This window comes from Mirounga leonina, unplaced genomic scaffold (genome assembly GCF_011800145.1).
Source record: "Mirounga leonina isolate KUSES-001 unplaced genomic scaffold, KU_Mleo_1.0 Mir_153, whole genome shotgun sequence".
NCBI classification, from domain to species: Eukaryota; Metazoa; Chordata; class Mammalia; order Carnivora; family Phocidae; genus Mirounga; species Mirounga leonina.
In genome coordinates this window covers 1,016,560-1,037,318 of record NW_023270387.1, presented here as the reverse complement: position 1 = coordinate 1,037,318, position 20,759 = coordinate 1,016,560, and the positions used below count along the sequence as shown (strand labels likewise).

Below are 20,759 nucleotides of genomic sequence, written 5' to 3'. Positions count from 1 at the left end.
AATGTACCGGTAAGCTTTTCTAACAAGATTAAAGGGGTGGTATTGCACTGTCATTAGTAAAACCGCAAGTTTGATTATGCAAGATGCATGACTTGGGGCACAGTTTATCTCTCTTAGAAACTCGCTGGTGTGGCAATTATTCTTAGACTTGTATTCGGCTCACGGTGGTGATGATCACAAGCAAGAAACACCTGACCACATGGCTCTTTCTTGGGCAAGGCTCCCAAATTTAGGGAAGACATGATTCAGAGGGCAGTTTGTAATGTGGATTCGGCTAAAAATATTTTTTGTTTTGTCTCGCGGCAGAAACAATTTAAGAGTCACATTTCCTTTAAGAAGTTGAAACCTCCTTTGAATGATCTCACCCGCCCCTCAGTCACTTCCAGGCTGTTTTTTTTTTTTTTTTTTTCAAGAAAACAACTTAGCATTTCTGGATCTGTTTCCCTTCTGTCATGTGAGAACATTTCATTAAGTTACTTTCTAGCAGAGGTCTTTCAATTCTAGGAAGAATCAGCTCTCACTGAGCAATGTATTTCAATGTGACAAGCATTGATAAATACACATGATTGCACTTAATTCTCCCAAAAGAACATTCCTCGGAGATATTATTCTTATTATCCCTGTTCTCCAGCAAAGGAGCCAATCTCCAGCCAAGTCCTCCTGGTGGGTACGTAAGCTGATAAAACCATATTTAATAATGATCTATCGTCTATCTCTCCATCCGTCTATCTTTCCTCCACAACTCATTCAGAAGCCAAGATGTCTGCATTGTTTCCTGATTCATACTTAGAGCTTGGTTGCCTGTTTTGGGGCCCAGAGACCTGAGTCCCAGACCCTCCCCCACTACGTTCTGTCTGCACACTCAGGCACGCCTCCGAATTCCTGTGAGGAGCTGGTTTCCTCGTCTATCCAACGCTCCATAGGATTGTTGCAAAGACAAGTTTAAGCTCATTTCGTAAAGGGGGTGAAGCCCTACAGATGCTAAATATTGTTCTTTTCCTCCAGAAGTTGACTAATTGAAGAAAAATCAATCAATCTCTTTTCAATGGGCTTTCTTCTCTTTCTTCCCTGCCTCATTCCTATCCCCTCTAATTGTAACAGAAACTTTCTGGGATCAAACTTGCCCTTCACACTGCCACTGCTCTGTCTCTCTTCCCTTCTTCACACCTCTTTTTTTTTTGGCAAGGAGAGCTTATAGTCACTCCTGCCACGGCCCAGCTGCCGCTTAGGACAAGACCCGTAAGAGCGGACCCAATGCAGGAGGAACACACGAAAGGGATGGTTGTTTCAGCTTCAATTTGTAAAAATGCTTGACTGTCTGATTAGATTCTGTTTATTTTACTTTCTTTGGGGTGAATAATTACTTAAAACATCCTACAAAGAGCAGGAGTGGGTGTTGAGGGGATGTTTCGAGCGCAACGCCCGTACGTAAGGACTGGTATCCCCCGCCAAGGTAATTTCCTTTCAGGTTTGACTCACTTTGTTTGTTTACATGCCAGGAACGTCTCCTCTCTGGTGTAATTTATGAAATAGTCAGGAAGATGTTCCGCACTGTGGTACATCAGTCACTGAGAGTGCAGTCCTCATGCGAGCCAAACTTCTCTCAAGGGTGGCTCTTCCCTAAGGAGTCTGAACCTAAATGCTGAGGTGTAGTTCAGCGGGGATGAGCGAGAACCTGGCTTCCTCGGCCCCTGCCCCCTGCACGGGGTCTGAGATGTGCGAGGGTGCTCAGGGCAGATCCTCGTCATGCTGCAATCCAGACGATGACTTGCTTGCTTGTGTGTCTCTAAAGTGTGTTTATTTCCTGCCTTTAGTCCTTTTTCTGTGAATCAGGTTCAGATTATGAAACAGATTATGTTCTGTTTTGCTGAATTTGCCTCTGCTTTGGACAAAGAGGAATTTTCACATGAAGCAAAACCTACGCTATTCTTAGGCACTGTATTTTTATTTTCCTAGGTTACTTGTGCCTCAGTCCTCATTTATTATAAGGCCCACTAGTTTGACCTGTTGCTTTTCTTCAATAAATCAACTCTTGGTCAGCTCTTTTCTTTAATTCGTCAACCTGTGGAACCGTGGGGCGTGCATGGGAGCCTCCTCTGGGGACCCAGGGGCCACTGTCTGTCACTAGTCCCTGGTTCAGGAAAACCAGAGCGGGATGGTAGTTCAAGCGGTAAAGTCTATTCTGCTAGAGTTATTGCAACAGAGGAAAAAATCTAGCACGAGGCTCACTTCTGAATATAGTGTGGGAAAGTGGCCGTGTGTAGCTGAAGAGCTAGGTGGGGGCCCGTGGGTGGAAAATGCTACAGGAAGCGTCAAGGTTCAGGGGAGATTCTGGCTAGACCAACTTGGCAGGATTCTTGCTGAGCGCAGACTGGGGTGATGAGACACTGAGAGATAGCAAGGGTTTAGTTAGTTTAGTTAGTTTCCCTCTAAACTGACTTAGCAAGGTTCCTGGCCAGTGTGGGCCCCCAAATTGATGGGACGCAAGGTAATGTCAGGGTCACTGCTTGGAGAGCAGAGATTAACAAAGCCCACGGAACACTGTGAAACTGAATTGCCTTGGAAGGAAAGAAGAGAGACACCTGCCAAAGACGAAGGAGCAGAAGAATCCACCATGAATATCCCGTCTACTTTGCACGCCAGGTTCATGGTGTCAGGGAAGGCAGTTTGCCTGTGAGAAGGGAGAAGCCATCGGGCTAGAGCCCTGGAGGCCCAGAAGATGTGTGTTTGTAGTACAGAGATACTAACCAGGTTTCCATGGATATCTGTGCTTAGGAGGAGGTTGGGTGTTTAAAGGGATTGCATCATAAAAAGAAGAAAAACAAGATCAAAGTGGGGTATGAGATCTGGCCAACACCCAGGAGGAGGAATGAAGGTTAAGGAAGGTCAGGGAACACAGGGTGCCTGGGGTCTCCAGGGAGATTAATGTCTCCGTCTTCTCTGCAACTGGGGCACTTTGTACCAATCTCTTACAGCACAAACACTGACTGACCCATTTCATGCGATATGAAAGAATAAGTAATTCTAGTCCAGTCCCACACATTAAATGTGTTCGGTCAGCCAGGAGAAGCCTACGGCTGAGAAATGAACCTCAGCCGTGGGTCTTTCGGACATGGCCTTACCTGGGACCTCCGCACAGCTATCCTTCCGGGTCCCAGGAACCAGACAAAGCAGGGTTGAAACTGAGTGATGAATTATAACACCTGCCTGTGGCCCAGGCAGCTTTCTCATCAACAATGTCACTTCAAGCTGATTCGTGATTTAGACCGTGCATGATCGTTATAAAAGCAAATTATATCAAGAAGCTTAAAAAAGCAGGAGGAGGGGCGCCTGGGTGGCTCAGTCAGTTAAGCATCCGACTTTTGGTTCCAGCTCAGGTCATGATCTCAGGGTCCTGAGATGAGCCCCACGTTGGACTCTGCGCTCAGGGAGGAGTCTGCTTGTCCCTCTCCCTCTGCTCCCCCCTCCTTCTCTCTCTCTTTCAAATAAATAAATAAAATCTTTAAAAAAAAGCAGGAGGAAATCCTTTGCAAATGGAGAAGCCAGTGATCCCTAGAGCCAGTCGTGGGGGGTAGAAGTGAAGGAGCAGGAGACACACTGACAGCCAGTCTTCCCTCACCCAGGAGCCGTGAAGGACTGGCAGAATCAAGCAGCGAAATCCAGTTGTTTCGAAGTCCATGGACTGTCCTGTAAGTTGTACATTATAGTGTAGATAGTGAGGCTCTTAAGATAGCACAAAATTAATATGAGAAAACAGCTATGTGGGATGAGGTGTGTCTCTTTGTGGATGTCCTGTTTGATCATAATCATAAGATTGCAAAGACAAGAAAAGATTCAAGATTAATCTACTTTATGTCACAATTTTTGAAAGCTGAGACCACAAATTGCAAAAAAGGGGGTGTGAAGCTTCTTGTCAGAGGTGAATCAGATAGCCTTTGTTTTTCTGGGGACGCCCTGGGACCGCACATAGAGCAGGGCTGCACCCAAAACCTGCCCAGGAGGTACGGAGACACTGGACGCCGTGGGCAGAGAAGGAAAGCGAAGACAGCATGCCCAGCCTTCCCGTTCTGCTAGTGCTGGTCTGGGGCGTGGGGTCCCATGGCTTCCTCGCGGCGACCTCAGGAACACGAGAGCAAGATGAGGAGGTGGTCCAGGTAAACGCTGAATTTCACACGCCACAAAGGTAGGAGCATTATGTTCTCATTTTTCCAACGTCAAAGGGTAGAAGCGCAAGCGAGCGTGGGATCCATTCTAGGGTAACTAGAACATAACAAAAACAAAAATCTACTTACCCACCCATGGACTTTCCTTCAGAGACAGAGGTAGAGGGATCCACAGAGAGAGGGAGCCCTGACCACCTTCACACCGACTTCCTGGGAAAGCTAGACTTAGCCACCACGCCAATAGTAAGCCTATGGAATCACTGCATTTGCAGACAGGATTTTTCCTCTGCACGAAATCTTCAAGGCAAGAACTTCTCTGTCACCACAGTGAAATCCTGAAGGTTCTCAGGAAGAAATAAGAAAGATTTCACGTCCTGTGTTTCACATTTTTTTTCTCTTTATCAGAACTACCTGCAGAACTACTACAACCCAAGGATTGGAACCAACAAATCGTAAGGCAGAGGAACAGCAGTTTGGTGACTGAGAAGCTGAAGCAAATGCAGGAATTCTTTGGGCTGAAGGTGACCGGGAAGATAGATGCTGACACCCTGAATCTGATGAAGCAGCCCAGATGTGGGGTGCCCGACGTGGCTCAGTACGCCGTCGCTGATAGGACCCTCAGATGGGAGCACACGCACCTGACCTACAGGTAACCAGACCCAGCACCAGAGCAAGGGCGCTCTTTCCCAGCGGAGCCGTAAGCAATGGGGCCCGACGTGTCTCTGTTTTTTTCCATTTTAAGGATTGAAAATTACACACCAGATTTGCCAAGAGCAGACGTGGACAGTGCCATCGAGAAAGCCTTTCAACTCTGGAGTAATGTGTCGCCCCTGACCTTCACCAAGGTCTTTGAGGGGCAAGCGGACATGATATCCTTTGTCTGGAGAGGTAAGCTCTTCTTGTCTCTTAAAACCATATGGAACTTCACCTCCCCTCCACGCCCAGACCCGCTCCACCGTGCTGAGGGAGGGGTGTTCCTAACGGGCTGTTGATTTTACCGGCCAAAGAAGGGAAGCATCATAGATGAAGAATGCCTTTGGGCTCCTTGTCACTGTTCTCTCCCCTCTGGGGGAAGCAGGATAGAAACGGGAATTTGCCGTCTCTTACCCGGTCTGGTCGGAGCAGCTCCGTTAGCCTCCGTTTCTTGTCTGCTTCCTGGGGGATTTCCGGGTGACGAGCCATCATGTAGGGAAGGGCCCGGCACGTCTGACGCGGCCCCTTGGTGCGTGAGACTCGTGTCCGGGGAGAAGACATGCTGGACATCAACCAGAGACTTGCCGCCAGCTAGGATCGGACCCCTTCTTTCAAATCAGGTTCTTCCTACGCACGACTCCCTCCTACGAAATAGCGGATCTCAGTGTCATTGCTGACTTCTGGCCATCGCTGTCCAGGGCAGTTGACACTGCTTATGGCGTTGTTAACAGAGATGAAGTCTTCTTTTTTAAAGGTAGAGCTTCTGGGGGGGGGGGGGTGTCAATGTTTCTATGAGTCCCATTTTCATCAGGTTCTTTGGCTGAGAATTAAGGGGGCCACTTAAGTCAAGAATCTTGAAGCAGATCTAACACACATGCAGTGAAAATCAGGAGGATTTAGGCACATATGAAGTTCCACACTGCCTTTCTGTGGGGTGGTGGCCTGTGGTTGCGCAGATACCCCGGCGAACACATACAAAGTCCTCCGTCAGGGCCCAGCCCAGCCAAGAGCCGAGAGGTGCCGTCCAGTGAGTCGCTCACCACAGGAGAATGTGTGGCCCGGCTGCCCGACCACATGCAGCCCCACACAGGCCCTGAGCTGCTGGGGGAGGGAGCCCACTCCACTCTGGAGAGATGCTCGGCTCAGGGGCACCTCACTGGGGAATAAAACCCTGCACGCGCCCCTCGTGAGCGCAGGTCTGGAGGGAAGCCTGCCGACTGTCCTCCAGAGTCCCAGGCAAAGTTTTCATGGTCGATTTTTTGGTTGACAGGGAGTAAATACCGGGCCCTTAATAGGGATCAGATGGCGCAAGGCTACCCCAAGAACATCTACCGCTCCTTGGGCTTCCCCCAGAAGGTAAAGAAAATTGATGCCGCTGTTCACGAGGATGAAACTGGGAAGACGTACTTCTTTGTTGCCAACGAGTATTGGAGGTAACGACAGACCCTTGGGATTCAGAATCAGATCACTCAGGGGAAGGAGAGTTGTCTTTTAAAATTATTCTCAGGGCGCCTGGGTGGCTCAGTGGGTTAAGCATCTGCCTTCGGCTCAGGTCATGATCTCAGGGTCCTGGGATCGAGTCCCGCATCGGGCTCCCTGCTCAGTGGGGGGTTGCTTCTCTCTCTCCCTCTGCCGCTCCCCGCCCCCACTCGTACTCTCTCTCACACACACAAAGAAATAAAATCTCTAAAATTATTCTTAAACTGTGCCAAACTTCCATCCTTTAGTGGTGAATGGGCGCAGCCAGACCGAGCATCCGTGAGTCCCCTACCTGGTATCATCTTGCCATGTCTGTCCTTGGAAGGCAAGGGACTTGTAGGGTGGAGTTTTAAAAGGAGATTAAAAGCAGGAGCATCCAAAAGGAACCTTCTTTCCCACAGCATTTCTCCTTGATAGGGCAGATAGTGGAGTCCGAGAGAAAATTTGAATCACATATTTAGAGTTGGTGCCGCTCTAGGAAGGGTCTAGTGGGTTCCAGTCTCCCATAACCCTGTTGAACTGGGACCCTTTCTAGTTAAAAGCTCCTATTATTTTCATGCTGGTGATGTGCCCACTCAGAACTATAAAAGCAGTTGTCGGTTTCCTATAAAATGAAAATAAAGGTAGCCCCCACCTCTCAGATTTATAGCGAAGATGAAATTATCTGTACACTCAACCTACTCAGAACAGTGACTTAACGCTTAATATTGAGTGTTATTTATTGTTATTAATCACATATTCTGATTTTTCTAATAATTTTTTTTACCAGGTATAATGAAAATACACGGTCTATGGATACAGGTTTTCCCAAAGAGATAGCTCATGGGTTTCCTGGAATTGGCAAAAAAGTTGGTGCTGTCTTCCAAGAGGGAGGTAAAGACCGTCCAGTTTCTCCATTTTTCCACCATAGAAATGACACATGGGCTGTTCCTTAGACATGAAATCAAATTGCATGTGTGAAAAAGTATATTTTTTTCAAGAGTTCATGTGTAAAATCACTATTTGTCTAATATTGTCACTATCTTTCATCTTATTTCTAAGGATTTTTCTATTTCTTTCATGGAAAAAGGCAGTACAAATTTGATCCTAAAACAAAGCGAATTTTGACTCTCGTGAAAATGAACAGCTGGTTCAACTGCAAAAATAAATGATGATTGACTATCACAAAGGAGAAAAGAAAAAATATATACTTCTTTTTTTTTTTTAAGATTTTATTTATTTATTTGAGACAGAATGAGAGAGAGAGAGAGCACATGAGAGGGGGGAGGGTCAGAGGGAGAAGCAGACTCCCCGCCGAGCAGGGAGCCCGATGCGGGACTCGATCCCGGGACTCCAGGATCATGACCTGAGCCGAAGGCAGTCGCTTCACCAGCTGAGCCACCCAGGCGCCCGAAAAAATATATACTTCTAATGAGCTCTGGGGAGGTGTTTTTCTGAGGGCCCACCAGATACTTCGGTATTTTATTTTCATCTCTTGGCAATACTGAGACACAGACATGTGAGTACCAGCTTGTTTAACCGCAATCTGAAGATAGTCTGTGTTAATGACATTGTGCTGTTTCACAAACTTTCACAATTTAGCTTCAAGTGAATGCTGAGGTCGTAATTCATCCTTAGGCTTAAGGAGGGAAAAGCTTTTTGTCACTATTCTATGCATTTTAGGCGATTATACTTCTCATAATAACCACATTCTCCAATGTTTTGTCTCTAGGTCAGGCCAATTCACAATGCAAGTATGTGGGAAGATAGGATGTACAGAATTCCAAGGACTTCCCATTGCATATGCATCACATAAAGGGAAGGGGCTGGTTGTTGGCCTTCCTCTCTTGTTTTGATTTCAAGCTAAGCCTTTCGGTCAAATATGGAAGGGATTGGGGCGCCTGGCTGGCTCAGGTGGAGCGCACACGATTCTGGACCTCAGGGCTGTGAGGTGAAACCCCACGTTGGGCACAGAGCTTACTTTTAAAAAAATAAAAATGAGCAGGTTTTAAAAACAATAATGATAAGGGAAGGGATTTATTGAGCTTTGGCTAGGGCTCCTGGTGGAAGCACGAGGTTAAAAGTTCTCAGCTATTCTTCTAGCTAACTTCATAAAGTTAGGAGCTTATCCCTGATTTCTAGCACGATGGGTCTTGTCCCCCGAGGAGCTGCCCTACAGAACACCTGGGGTGGGTTTCAGGTTACATTGTGCAGATGTAAGTTTGCGGAGCCTAGCTATTGCTGCTGAGAAAGGATCAATGTGATGCAAGTTGCCTTTTTTGCTCAAATTATTTCTCACAGGTTTTCTGGGGGAGCTCTGTGGTTAAGAGTACCTTGATTGTATAATGTGTGTTGTTGTTTATTTTTTTTTTCTGTTTACCCTGATAATAAATGCACACTCAGAAACTCTGGGCAAGACGCAAGCCAGCTGTGGGCCCCTTCCTTTGAACGAAAGCTGCGGAGTAAGGGGAGGTGGGTGCATCCTAGAATCAGACACAAACAGGGAGAACACTTGAGTGGGCAGAAGGACCCAGCTGGCATGGGGGGAGGCATCCTGTATGGGAGAGGCCCAGCGGCCTCCAAGGGGGCCGGGCTCTGGAAGCACATTCTGCTGGTGTTCCTTCTCTCCCACACGTTGCGTGGCAGACCTGGTGGCAGCAGGACCGCGAGAGACAAGGGATACGGTCAGGGCAGTGACCCCTATCTCACACACTGCAAAAGCTCAGGTCCCTACAAGGTCCCTCAAGCTCTGCCACCTTTGTGCCTCCTTCTCTCGTATTCTCCCCCTTGGTGGCTTCATTCCACAGCGGTGGCTTCTTTGCTGTTTTCCAGCACGTGAGATGTATTCGACCTCAGCCCTTTTCCCTGAGGTTCCCTCAGATGTTTGCATGGTTCCGTCCTGCACATTTTCTCCGGCTTTGCTCAGATGTCCTTCTTCGTGAGACCTTCGCTGGCCTCCTCTTTCAGTATTACCACGTGCGCCTCCCCTCCACACAGACATAAACACATTTGCGATGGTCCTACACAACTCCGCAGTTATCCCGTAGCCCCTAACACCTTCTAACATGGTCTATAATCCCTCATCACCTCTATTGTTCACCGCCTGTCTGCCCTCTTCGATGGAGGCTCCCTGAGAACAAGAGGCCATAGTTTGGGTCCGACTTTATTGTTGCTTTGTGTTGTTCGTCTGACTTACTGATATAATTCAAGAACCAAGTAAGGGCTCAGAAAATTAATAAGCTAATACAGAACTGATGCAGGATGCCAGCAAACCTGGGCAGTCAATAACAAGGTGTGTCATCAGCTTGACCAGCAATTGGAGGCCTCCAGCCTTCCGTCCTCCCCAGCCCGGATCCTGGAGAATCAGACATAATAGCAGCCCCCAGAAATGCTCAGAGCCTGAGACAGAATTTCTGAGTGGTTCCTGAGGGGGAGGACCCGCTGATGAGGATAAGAAATGAGAGCAGTTTGTGCAGACTTTCTCACCAAACACCCTGCCCCAAGCAGCTTCAATTCTATCTTCGTCCAGTTCACAGAGAACAAGCCAGGATCTGCCCAGGCTAGGGAACCTGACGGTTTCATGGAAACATTTGTACTACATATATCTGACAAAGGACTTTGACCCAGTATATATAAAAAGTTCCTGCAAATCAATAATAACATGACAAATAACCCAATTAAAAATGCACAGAAGTCTTAAATCAAACTAGTCATAAAGTTATAAACGGCCAATAAACACATAGAAAAGTACTTAACATCATTAGTTATCAAAAAAATAAAATTCTTATAAGGTATTATTATGAAACCACTAAATGCATTCATATTAATGACTGACAACACCAAATGAGGAGCTAGAATATTTGTACCTCTCATACGATATGGAAGTTGCCCACAAAGTTAAATGTTTACCTACTCCATGACCTCCTCTGCACATTCTCCTGGACTAAATGAAAATACAAACATATAAGAAGCTTGTTTAAGAAGGTTCATAGCTTTATGCATGGTAGCCCAAATCTGGAAATGATACATTCATACAATACAATATTATAGAAAAATGAGAGTGAATGATTTGCTAGTACACACAACAGCATAGATTAATCTGAAAACCATTATTCCACACAAAAGGGTACATTCTCTTGATTCCATTTATATGAACTTCATGATTAGGAAAAGTAATCTACAGGGAAAGAAATCAGAACAGTGGTTGGCTCTGAGGAAGCAATAGGGTTGGGTGAAAAAGAGCACAGAGAACTTTCTAGGGTGATGGAAATGTTGTAGTTCTTCATGAGGTGTGGGTTACATGAGCATGTATATCTGTAAAATTCACTGAATTATGCATGTAAGGTTTGTACACTTCACTGTATGTAATATCTCAAAAATATATAAATGAAATAGAAAGTAACAGAAAAAGGAAGTTGTGTTCATTATGTAACTACTAAAACAATTAAAAACAGTGGTTTACAAATCTTCCCAGAAACACTGGCCTAGATAGTTTTACTCATTTGTTTTGTCAGAAGTTCCTTTCAAGGAATACATCATTCCAATCTTGTGTAAACTCTTCCAGAGAAAACAGTGTATATTCTACCATCAGCACATATGGGGAAACTTTAGTGACAGTCCTATTAATACTTCAAATAAGAGAAGCCTGCCTACTTCATTGATACTTGGTCCACACAGTCCTGGAATTCTGGCCAAAAATCAGGACAAGAGAAATAACAAAGGAAAAGAAGGTAAAAATAACATCAGGTGTAAGGGTAAAAAGGGAAGAGTCCAAATTACCATTATTGGTAGACAATTCGGTCACTTACCTAGAAAAGCCCAAAAGAATCAAAACTCTTTGGACAGGACAGACATTTCAGTGTTTCCAAATATAACATCAACATACCAAAATCATGTTTTGATTCATATTTTGAAATCATTTATATTCATCTACACTCACAATCTGGCTACAGCAAAATCTATGATCTATGTAGGAAATAATCTAGCGAAAACAGAACAAGACCTCAATAAATAAAGTTTTCAGACCCTATTAAAGATAAAGGAGAAAAACTGAACACTGTATCCATGTATGGAAAGACCTAATACACTAAAGATGACAATTTCCCCCAAATTCATTTATAAATGTAATGAAACTTCAATTAAATCCCAATGGGATTATTTAGGGAACTTGAAACGCTGATTTTGAAGTTTTTACGAAGGAACTAATACACACAAGGAGCTAAGAGTTTTGACAAAGAGCAAGGACAGAGGGGGTCCCAGCAGACATGAAGCCATGTCAACGAGCCACGATGACACCAGGGCATGGAGCTGATAACGAAGCAGAGACAGACGCTAATGGAACCGAGTACGAGTCCAGAAACATGCCCTCGGTAGGACAGAGGTGGAATCACAAATCAGAAGGAAGAACATGGATTATCAAATAATGGCTTCGAGAAAACTTGCATGCTATGTGGGAAAATAAAGCCGGGTTCTAGCTCTCCATGAGGTGTTTGTGATTTCTACTCTTCACCACGTGTTTCCAGGTCTTCACCTGCGGGACACACAGAAGGATCACACTTTCTAGCCCAGGGCGGTGGTTTGGGGCCAGACCACTAGTTATGGACAGTGAATTGTGAGTGGAGGTGACGTGTGGCTCTTCTGGGCTAAAACATTCACTTGCTTTAAAAACCCTAAACATCCCCAAAATACAGCAGAAATCCTTTGTAATCTTACCACCCGACAATAAGCACCATTAACACTTTGGGTCATGCACTTCTGATATTTTTTTTTTAAGATTTTATTTATTTATTTGAGAGAGAGAGAGCATGAGAGAGAGCACGAGAGGGGGGAGGGTCAGAGGGAGAAGCAGACTCCCCCCCGAGCAGGGAGCCCGATGTGGGACTCGATCCCGGGACTCCAGGATCATGACCTGAGCCGAAGGCAGTCGCTCAACCGACTGAGCCACCCAGGCGCCCCGACTTCTGATATTTTAATGCTTCTGTTTTCCTCTATAAATATGAAAATACACTGTACACAACTTTTATCGCCCAGATTTTCCACATAGCAAATGTCATGATATTAAGTAGTCTCTCTATTGTATTAAGTGAAAAAGGACTTCTTGACCACCAAGTATGTGGATGCCCCGTTTTAGGCGTTTTGGATTCATTGGCAAAATAGTGTGAGCTGTGTTCATGGGGTTCACATTTCTGCTCAGGGAAGACAGATAAAGAGTAAATACAATTTAGAAACGAAGTACGTGGGAAGATGCCAGTGTTATGGGGGATCGCACAGGCTAAGGGGAATGAGGTGACGGGGAGGGGGGGAACCCATCTCTAGCGTCAGCAGAGGTCAGGTTAGTGCTCACTGACAAGGTGTCCCTCGAGGGGATGCCCGGGGAGGAGCGGGGCCAGGGCACCCGACGGCTGAGGAAGAGTGCTCCAGCAGAGGTCGTTAGCCAGGGTGGAGGCCCCAGTATACGGCATGCCCCACGGGGGCAAGGAGAACCCAGGGGGCGGTGCGGCTCCCCCTGCGTGGGGGGCGCCAAGCGCAGGAACGGAGGGAAGAGAGGGGCCTGAGCAGGAAGGTCCTCGGAGGCCGTTGTCCGGATAGGCCCGGTGCTGTGTCCAACACTGGAGAGAAGCAAGGAGACAGGCAGGAAGGCCGCTGTCCTGGCCACAGGGGCTGGCGGCTCAGGACCACAGTCCTTCCGTTCTCTGCACAAACGCCAGCCTTCTTGCAGGTGCTACGGGGCCCCCTTCCTGTTGGCGGCAGGTAGTTAGCAAGTCTTCAGCTGTTCTCTGTTTTCCTTCTACCATTTCCACAGCAAACTGTGACGCGTCTGGACTTGGGGAGCATCCTCCCTGGCAGAGGAGGTCCACCTGCCGTCCCTCAGCCCCTGAACTCCTTGAGAAGCTGCCCTGCAGGGAGAAGCCGTGGTCCTGTGGCCTCCAGACGGTGTCCGCCACGGTAGGACACGCCGTGCGTGAAGCCCGTCCAACAACATGGGGCCTGTCCGTGACCTTCTAAAACTGGGACCCGCCTGGGGACAGTAAGAAGATGCTCTTCGGCGGAAGGAGGACAACCCCGTGGCCGCTCGGGGAAATGTCTCACTCTGTGTTCTCGCCTACAGTAAACCGCACTTCGGTGAGCTCTGGCCGGGTGCGATGCCCAGTTGTCCCCCGAAGCTGCCTTGTTGGATCCCTGGCCCAGCGTCCCTAAACGAGGTGGTGGCCACGGTGGTTTCTGCTCGGGCGGCCGGCCGGCCACACAGCTCCCGCGTGGACCCCGGGCGCCCCCTCCTGGCCTCGCCCGGCCCGGCCCAGCAGCAGCTCAGCGCCGGCAGGGCCCAGCCTCCCAGGACGTGGGTCAGGCCTGGATGCCCGCGAGCCCAGCCTCGGGGCGCCCGAGTTGACACTGGGGGACACCAGGCCCGGACACCTCCCCTGCAACTAGGAACGAGCTTTCATCTGGAAGAACGCCTGCACGGAGGCATCAAAACGCTGACAGTGGGCACCTCCCCAGGAGGCCGGGGAGGGAGGTGGGCGTCGGGGGCGTCCCATCCACTTGTCGTCCTTCTGAGTGCTGGCAGTTGCTCTCTTTTTCACAGAAAAGGGTGTAGTCCTGTGTTACTAGACTCTTAAATGATTTTCAGAGTAAGTCTTGGAAGAGCACATCATTTCGGAACTGCCTCTCTAGAGCCCACGGCTGGCCCGCCAGAGAGTCTCACGGCCGTCGGTCAGGCTGCTGGTCCGCACCGCGTGCGGGCTGTGCCCTGGGCGTCCCTGGGATGTGAGGAAACCGCCAGGTGACACTTGGGGAAACCGAGGCTTCAGGACGTGCAGCGAGTTGTTCAGGGCCTCACAGCGGTAAGTGGTTCCTCGGGGATGTGAACCTGAGGCACAGAGACCAAGGAACTTGTCCAAGGTCAAGAAAGGGCACTGAGGGGTGAAAGTTCAAGCCCAGGTCTCCAGACCTCAGCCCCACACGCGAAAGAGAAAGTGGCCGCCTGTGAGGGCCCGCGGGCTGGCCACCTCAGGCTTCTCCATCCCCGAGCACTAGGCAGTCTCACTCGGGAATCTGGGAGAAGGGAGACTCAGAATATTCCTAGGGTGACCTCAGTGTAACATTTAAACCAGCAGCTCCTGGGGTGAAAAGTCAACTCCAGTCTATGACTTTGTTGAGCTTTAACGGAAATAGCTTCAGAGTTGGAGTTACGAAACCAAACCTGGGTCCCCAAATCCTCTTACATTACCCACCTGTTAGCTGTGTGACCTTGAATCATTCACTTAACCTCTCTGATCCGGTTTCTGCTTTAGACTTAGGAGATTTACACGAAAGTGACTTCACAAAGGCACTCAGGACAACACCTGACTTTTAACGGGTGTTGAGTGACTATTCAAGCACTACATTTTCAGCACTGAAAGTCAGAATGAGGACCAGAGTACGTGCAGGTTGTCCTGGGATTATAGGACATGCAGACCCACAGATCCTCAGGTGCAATCACTCCGCACACTTACAGACCACCCCCTCCCTTCCCATTGAGAATGACGGTCTATAGGAGGCAGAATAATGGCCCCAAGATGCCCACGTCCTGTTCCCTGCAGTCTGTGAATACGTTACTTTATGCGGCGAAGGACACTTTACAGGTACGACGAAGGTGAAGGCTCTGGAGATGGGGAGAGTGGAATGGATTATCCAGGTGCGCCCAATCCAATCACACGAGTCCTTAAACGTGGAAAACCCTTGTTGCTGCAATCAGGGCCGCGCGTGACGTGGGGAGACGCGCGGAGAGACCAACCTCGCTGGCTTTGCCGCTAGAGGAAGGGGCCGCGGCCCGGGCACGCCGGCCGCCGTGGACGCTGGAAACAGCAGGGAGGTGGGTTCTCCCCCGGAGCCTGCAGAACCGTGAGTCGGGAGCTAACTGGGAGCCATGAGCTAACCGGGAGCGGGGAGCCAACGCTGTCTTGTCTCAAAGCCGCTAAGCTTGTGGCAGCTTGTTATCGCCGCCATCGGAAGCTCGTGCCCCGGACTGGCCAGGCATAAGGGTGTGTGTGTGCTGTTTTTCTGCTATTTCAGGTTAAAAAGAAAAGTAAGTCGGGAAGCGTTAGCCGAGGCGAGGGAGAACAGGGTCGGGCGGGGACCCTGCGGTGTGGGCAGGAATCATTCGGAGGACTTCTCCGTGCGGGTGGGACAGGCGTGGTGAGGAGCAGTGCGTGGTGTATAACGAGGATGGGTCCTGGCGTCGAAATACCGAGAGGTGCGTGGACCCACCGCAGGGCGCTCACCGGGCTCTGGGAGGACGGACGCAACAGCAGAGTGTCCACCTGAGAGAACAGGAAAGGTCCTCTCGGTATTGCTGGGCGGGAGGCTCGACCGTCGGGAGGGGAGCAGATTTAGAAAACACAAGGCTCAGAAACCAGAACAACGAGAAATCGCAGCCACAGGCCAGGGGGACGGGTTGGGGGGGAGAGAGTTTTGGCAAATTCCCCGGGCAGCGTCCTGTCTCCAGGAGCACCGAGCAGCCTGGCATGGAGACGGCCATCGTTCCTGGTCTGTCGTCGGGCGTCTCAGGCTGGCTCGTGGACAGGCACGGACGAGCCATTCTCAACACCCTCCAGCTGGGAGGGGAAGACTCGGACACACGGAAGCTGATGCACAAGGTCGGGAGAGGTGGGTCACGGCTCAGGGCACCCCCTGCCTGCTCAGGGGCCCCCACACCCACTCACCTGGCTTCGTCTGCCCGTTGAACCCGCTCTCCCACCTGCCACCGTGAGACAGCGGTGAGTCCACTGAGTCCGCATGGTTGATAGGAGCCGCGTGGACCCCGGGGCACAAGCTGGGGGTGGCTGCTGTGTGTCCAGCCCGTGGGGGGACACTCCAAGCTGCCTCCCATCCTCCCCAGCCTCCTTCGTTCCCCATCCGTCCCCGCACAAGGAGGGCTGTGTCTCCTCGTCCTGGGCGAGGACCTAAGGCCGCCCTCGAGCCAGATCTTCACCAACTTTCACCCAAACTCCATGGCACCCTTGAAATGTCCTCCTGACAGCCCCACCCCACCCCCAACCCGGGTCTGCCCCAGACGCTGTGGTCAGAGGTTCGAACTCGGCTCAGAAACCGACGAGGACCGCGTGTCCCTGTCTGCGATGCGCCGGCTGCCAGTCCAGCCTGGCTCCGTGTAAGTTCTGTGGATGCGCCCCCAGAACCTTGTTAATCCCCACGCACAGCCTCTCCGCCTTTGCTCTGGGTTTCTGCCATCCCCACCCTCATTCACCCCAGGCTCAATGCCAACATTCAGCCCGTCGTCCAGAATGCACCTCGAGGGCCAGTCCTTCCACCAAGGCTTTGCTGGTCTCCTAGTAGGATGCGACTGTTCCTTCCTCTAAACCCTTGTTACAATTCCCGATCCTCTTTGCCCCAGAGTTGAGGGACCGATGCCCACATCGAACAGGCCTGGGCCCCACCCCAGAGTCTGACTCAGGAGCTGGAGCGGAGCCCGCTTATCTGCGTCTAATACAGATTCTGAGGAAGAGCCAAGACGGAGAACCATGGCCTTATTTTGAGTTTTTCCTCACTGTGCAAGCAAAGGACATACCAGGAAAGGTAGATAGGAAGGCACATTTGATCAGCTCTCTGAACCGTATTTTCATTACCTTCAAGATGGGGATAATAACCCTCCTTCCTTGGGTTCCTCTGAAGCCTCAGGGAGCCAACACGGTGCCCATCTAGGACCAGGTCCAGATGCGTGGTGCGCACGTTGACCTCCCCGGCCAGCCGACTGCCAGCCTAGAGCGTTTCGGGCACGATGATTGCTGTGATGCTTAACGGAACCGCCTGTGCTCCTGTGCTCGGCCCCAAGGGCATCTAAGTCGCCCACATGGTCCCTGACAGCACTGAGCTCGGACACGGAAAGAAACTGCATGGAAGCGGTTTCGTCACTCAGTGGCTTAACCACGAACATTTCTCTTTCTGGAAAAGAGCTTTTCGGCAGTGCTGACTCAACTCACAGAATGGGACACACGGCCTCCCCACATTCATCCCACACAAGGGTTGGAGGGCTCACACGGGCTCGGCCCTGCACCTCTGACCTCCCGATGCCGGTGAGGGAGGTGCCAACATGCGGGGTTGGAGGGTGGCACGGGAGACTCGAAAGAGCCGAGGTGAGCTGCTGAAAGTTGCATAAGCAGGGGAGTGGCAGAACAAAAAGTGGAGCCCGGTTAGTATAATTTCAAGGGCAGTATTCTTGACCCTTCGGCACAACTGACCCCAGCAATTATCCTGTTAACTTGATCAGAGTGTGAGCTCCATCCTGACCAGCAGAGTTCAAACATGCACGATGCACGGGACGTTCTCCCTTTGCTCACAGGAGTCAGACCAGCCGTGTGTTGCACTGGGGATGCCCCTGGGCTCAGGGCACCTGTTTCCCCGGCTGGGTCACAGTCCCCGTTGTGAACGCCGACTCCCGCTTTGAGATGTGGGCACATGTCCACCCGTCCAGACAGCTTTGCGAGCTGCCTATGCCCATCCCAGATGGCTGGACCCCAACCACCCCCCCAGGCCAACTTTATTTTAACTAAAGAGAAAACAAACTAAATCTTGCAATCCATTTCACCTCTTTGGGCCTAAAAACAAAGCTGAGCTATAAAAATACAAGTTGCTATCTCTGCTGTGGGATAGCACGTCAGATCATCGGACGAGGTTGCTGCTGGAGGGGGTGGCTTTACAGAAATAGAAAGTTCCTGCCTTGGATTGTCTCTGTCCAAAACTTAATTTCTTCCATCTTCTTACTCAGTCTGGAACTCCTGTTATATGGAAAAAAGCCTTCATTTTTAATAAGTCATTTGATTTCTTTTTCCTCCCTCTCAAGTAAGTTGACTCAAAAGACAAATAGCCTCTAAATTCACACTAAGGTGTAAATGACTGTTGGAAGATCCTTTCCCCGCAGCAGGTTTTCAGTGGGGAGAGGGCCTGAGGGAACTCTGGGCTCCACGCATCGGAAGGGGCGAGGCGCACACACCATGCGGGCACGCGGTGGCCAGGCGTGAAGAAGGGATTCGGAAAACAAACCTCGGTCGCCTTCTCCACCTCCTCCTCCTGGTGTCTGCTGTAGGACAGGGCTGCACAGAACCGTGCGCCCTGCGGGGGTCCTGGCGCCACCTGTCCCCGCACAAAGGTCCTACACTATGCCTGTCGCTTCCCAGGCTGTGCTTGTCCTCTCCGGGACTGAGCTAGTTTATAACTGCGAGTTCACACCTCTCACCCCCTTCACCCGTTTCTTCTCTCTCCCTGCCCCCTCCCCTCCAGCGGCCCCTTGCCCCCCATATTTGAGTCTGTTCCTCTTTTTGTTGTTCTTTTGATTTTTTTTTCCGATTCCACATAAAAGTAAAATCACATGGCATTTGTCTTTCACTTAGCATAACACCCTCTGTATCCATCCATGTTGTCACAAATGGCAAGATCTCCTTTTTCGTGGCTAATACTCCATTTTGTGTGTGTATCACATCTTTCTCCATCTATCGATGGACACGTGGGTTGCTTCCATATCTTGCTGTAAGTAACGCTGCAGTAAACATCAGGGTGCAGGTATCTTTTCCAATAAGTGTTTTTGTTCTCCTTGGGTAAATACGCAGAAGTGGATTACTAGAACATCTGGTACTTCTATTTTTTTTTTTTTTTTTTTTGGACAATTCTGTCTAACACAACATTTACAGAAACACCACCAGTTTTGGGTTCTTGTCTAAATCATACATTATGTTCAGAAGACAGTACCTTTATGAACCTTGTAAACAAGCCAGTGTATTAAAATAACTCAACACAGGGTAGACAAATGTTAAGACCTTCTTATTCAGTAAGAAAAGGTTTCTTCACTAAAGATCAAATGTGGAGGAAGCCGCAGCATGGTTAAGTTGTGCCCCCAGGGATGGCTGCGATGATCACGACCTCAGGGCAGCTTGGACAACCTGGGGGTGGGGAGCTTCCACATGCATACAGGGAATGGATTGCCCCATCTCTGCATGTCCACATTCTATTTCCCCTTCAAGGTCCAGCTCAGAGTCGACCTCCTCCATGAAGCCTTCCTTGATTGCACCTCCTCCACCATTGTTCTTTTTTTTTTTTTCCCCAGACTCCCTTAGCATTTGACCTGAACTGCTATTATTTTTTTAAAAGATTTTATTTATTTGACAGAGAGCGAGCGAGCACAAGCTGGGGAATGGCAGGCAGAGGGAGAAGCAGGCTCCCCGCTGAGCAGGGTACTCGAGCCTGGGACCCTGGGATCACGACCTGAGCCGAAGGCAGTCGCTTAACCATTGAGCCCCCCTGGTGCCCTGAGCCACTATGAACTTACTTCCAGCGATCTGGTACCCATCACAGCGCCTGACGTATGGTGGGCGGCAGCCAGCATTTGAGGGGATGCAGGAGTCTGCATGGTGAACATTAACCTGCTGCCCAGATACGCTCTAACCCGAGTCACAGTCTGGATTTTTACAAAGTGTGTGCGAGACCCCAGGAGGGACCCGAACTACTTACCATAGCATCTCAAAGGCATCGCTTACATATTCACACACGTCCTGTATCACACAAGTCGAGCACACATTTCTACACACACCACCACCCTTGCAGAACATATAAATACATGCAAGTGAGCACACGCAAAGACCACGTAGTAACATCATCTCATGCACATGGAGTCAGAATAAGTGGGAGCAGGTGACAGGATTCTAAAACCTGCCCTCGGGCCCCGGACCGGTGCAGCCACCTGGTCTGAAAACCCTCTCCTGAGGCCTTTTCCCCGGGGCGCAAACACACCCTCTCAGTCCTCCTCTGTGAGCCGGACCTGGATCCTCGGCTCCGTCGTGGGCCCGCTGCGCGCCCAGCGGGGAGAGCCTGCTGGGGTAGCTCTCAGCTCAGTGTCTCCGAACACCTCACTTGGGACTGAATCCCGGGCACCCCCCAACTTAGCACAAGTCCTCTCACTTCTCTGGATTTGATTTCACCTGCAAAATGCAGGAGTGCCAGCATCCCAAGGCCGTGGGAGGAGGTAATAGATGTACAGCGTGTACGTCCGGGACATACTATTCGACGGTCTGTTTATCATTATCACCGTCAGCACTGCTCTCCTCGTCCTTCCCGTGGAAAACCCAGCCTGCAGACTTCTCTAATGCACTGAAGCCCAAACCGCATCCCCCAGAAGCTGCCCCAGGACCCCCACCGGACCCTGCTTGGTGCCCGCTCGCCCCTGCGCCTCTCCTCACAGCGAGGGTGGCCGCCCACAGAGCTGCTCGAACGGGGCTCCCTGGTCCCAGGCTGGCGACCGCGAATCCTGCAGCGCCCCTGCCTGAGGCAGCAGAGCCTCGGCGCCTCCAACGCTCCGCTGAGCGTTACCCTCAGGAGTCAGCCCCACGCCTTCTCCTCGACCACACAACTTTGTCAATCTCTGACCCAAAACCCCAAGAGCAAAGAAGAGCAACTGGC

The 20,759-nt window shown here is 50.0% G+C and overlaps 1 pseudogene; it reads left to right on the top strand.

Moving 5' to 3' along the window:
* The first annotated feature begins 4,049 nt into the window (after nucleotides 1–4,049).
* LOC118013055 lies at nucleotides 4,050–5,584 on the top strand (annotated as a pseudogene).
* The last annotated feature ends 15,175 nt before the right edge of the window (nucleotides 5,585–20,759 follow it).